The sequence below is a fragment of the Chiloscyllium plagiosum genome, chromosome 44 (assembly GCF_004010195.1).
Source record: "Chiloscyllium plagiosum isolate BGI_BamShark_2017 chromosome 44, ASM401019v2, whole genome shotgun sequence".
NCBI lineage: Eukaryota > Metazoa > Chordata > Chondrichthyes > Orectolobiformes > Hemiscylliidae > Chiloscyllium > Chiloscyllium plagiosum.
The window spans coordinates 7,671,214-7,674,191 of NC_057753.1; positions in this window are offsets into that span (position 1 = coordinate 7,671,214).

Sequence of the window (2,978 nt, forward strand, 5' to 3'; positions counted from 1 at the left end):
AGTTGGATGTGGTGTGATGGTGGTGGGGGAGTAGTCCTGGGAGAGGAGTGGGCTGGGAAGTGGGATGGAAGATGGAATTTGGGGGAGGGGAATGGGTCTGGGAAGTGGAATGGGAAATGGAATTTGGGGAGGACTATGGGGCGAGGGATGAGCTAAATAGGTGTGGGGAGAGGTGGAGCGGCAGGGTGGACTGTGGGGTTTGCGGATGAGCAGTAGGACCCAGGAGTGAGCCTGAGGATTGGAGTCCATGGGTTGGTTGGAGTGTGCACGGAGTTCAGAGTGGGGGAGGGGGGCACAGGAGGTGCAGGGGCATTGAGGCAGGTCCCAGTCCTTCTGTTGGTGGAATCCTGGGCAGCATTAAAAGATTTGTGTGGAGCGGAGATGGAAGTTGAAGATGTTCCTGTGGGTCCCAGTCAATGGTTGGAAAGACCCATGTTCCATTCTGGAAGTGGAAATCCATCTCAGACACCTCCCTCCCCTTTCCTGACTTCTCCACTTCCATCTCCAGTGACCGTCCACAGACTGACATTTACTGCAACCCCACAGACTCCCAGAACTATTTGAACCACATTTTCTCTCACTGAGTATCCTGCAAGAACTCCATCTCGTTCTCCCAATTCCTCCACCTCTGTCACATCTGCTCGGATGAGGAGATGCTCCACTTGCGAACATCCCAGATGTGCACCTATTTTGAACAACGTGCTTTTCCTCCCTCTGTAATCCAGATAGCCGTCCACTGCAGCACCTCATTCACCGATCCATTTCTCTAAACATCCCCCTTCCAAATCAGATAAAGACAAACTCCCCCTTGTCCTCACCTATCACCCCACCAGTCTCTGCATCCAACCCATCATCCTTAAAGAGTTCTGCAAACTCCAACTGGACCCCAAAACCAAGATCATCTTCCTCTCCCCACCTCTCTCCACCTTCCGCAAAGATCATGCCCTTGGATGGCATTTGTGCCACTCTCCCAACCAACACCACCCCCCTCCCCCAAACCCCCAGGTACATTCTCCTGCAACCAGAACAGATGCAAAACCTGGACTCCCTTTCCGACATGTCAATCCTTGGCCTCCTCCATTGCCACAGTGAATCAGACCGCAAACTGAAGGATCAGCACCTCATCCTCCACCTGGGCAGCTTACAGCCCAGAGCAATCAGCATTTTTCCCTGTGTTGGGAATCAAGGATTAGAGGGCATTAGTTTAAGGCTCGAGGGGAAAGAATAGAAGGGAACCCGAGGGGCAACGTTTTTACACAGAGGATGGTACACATATGGAATCAATTGAATTGAATTCATTGTCACATGTACCGAGGCACAGTGAAAAGCTTTGACTTGCGAGCAATACAGGCAGATCGCAGAGTTAAATAGCATAGATAAGTAAATAATAGGTAAACAGCAGCAAAAACAAAACACAGAGACAGGCGAATGTTAAGAGTTTGTGAGTCCATTCAGTGCGTGTGTTCAGGCTTCTGTACCTTTTCCCTGATGGTAGAGGTTGTAGAAAAGCATTGCCAGGGTGGGATGGACCTATCTGTGGAAGTGGTTGAGGTGGGTACATTAACAACATTTAAAAGGCATTTGGACAAATACATTGAAAGCAGAGGATTAGAAGAATATGGGCCAAGTGCAGGGAAATCGGGTTAGTGTGGATGGTTGGTGTGGACCAGTTTGGGCCAAAGGGCCTGTCTCTGTGTTCTCAGACTCTATGACTCAACATTGAGTTTTCCAGCAAGTTTTGAGAAGATTTGTAGCTCAGGTTGAGGTTCTGAATGTCGGCTTGCTCACTGAACTGGAAGGTTCATTTTCAGATGTTTCATCACCATATTAAATAACGTCATCAGTGAGCCACTCTATGAAGCACCACTGGTGTAGCTTACTTTCTATTTATACGTTTGAGTTTCCTCGGGTTGGTGATGTCATTTCCTGTGGTGACATCATTTTCTGTGGTGATGCTATTTCCTGTTCTTTTTCTTGGGGTGTTGTAAATGTGGTCCGAGTCAATGTGTTTGTTGATGGAGTTATGTTGGAATGCCATGCTTCTCAGAATTATGCGTGTCTCTGTTTGGCTTGTCCTAGGATGGATATGTTGTCCCAGTCGAAGTGGTGTCCTTCCTCATTCATATGTGAGGATACTAGTGAGAAAGGGTCATTACTTTTCATGGCTAGTTGGTGTTCATGTTCATGTAGCTAGTTTTTCATTGAGTTCCCCAATTTCAAGAAACTCCCTTGCCAAGCCCTGCATCCCTCTCCAGCCCCTCCACCCCCTCCTTTCATTCGACTCTTGGTTGAAACTAAGCCTTTCATCAGGAATGTGGAGGGAGGGAGGGAAAAGGGGGAAGGGGGCTGAGAAATAAATAGGAGGGTGGGGTGGGGGAAAGGTAGCTGGGAAGGTGATAGTTAGATGCAGGTTGGAGTGTGATGGTGATAAATTGGAGTGGAAGGTGGACTGGATAGATGGCAAGGAAGATGGATGGGAAGGACAGGTCAAGTTGGCTGTGCCGAGTTGGCGGGTGGGATTTGGGATGAGGTGGGGGGAGGGGAGATGAGGAAACAGGTGACATTCACATTGATTTTGTGTGGTTGGACAGTTCTCAAGGTGGAAGATGAGGTGTTCTTCCTCCAGGTGCCGTGTGGCTTGGATTTGATGGTGGAGGAAGCCTAGGACTTGCCTTCCCTGGTGGAGTGGGAGGGGGAGTTGAAGTGTTTGGTCACAGGGCAGTGGGTCCTGTCACCTTGCAAATGTGAGGTCTTGCAAACTGGAAAAAAAAATACAGGGCTATTTTCTAAACAGTGAGAAAATTCATAAAGCCAAAGTACAAAGTGATCTGGGAGTGCTAGTCCAGGATTCTCTAAAGGTGACTTTCAGGTTGAGTCCATGGTTAAAACTTTATTGCTGGAACAGCACAGCAGGTCAGGCAGCATCCAGGGAACAGGAGATTCGACGTTTCGGGCACAGGCCCTTCTTCAGGAATGGA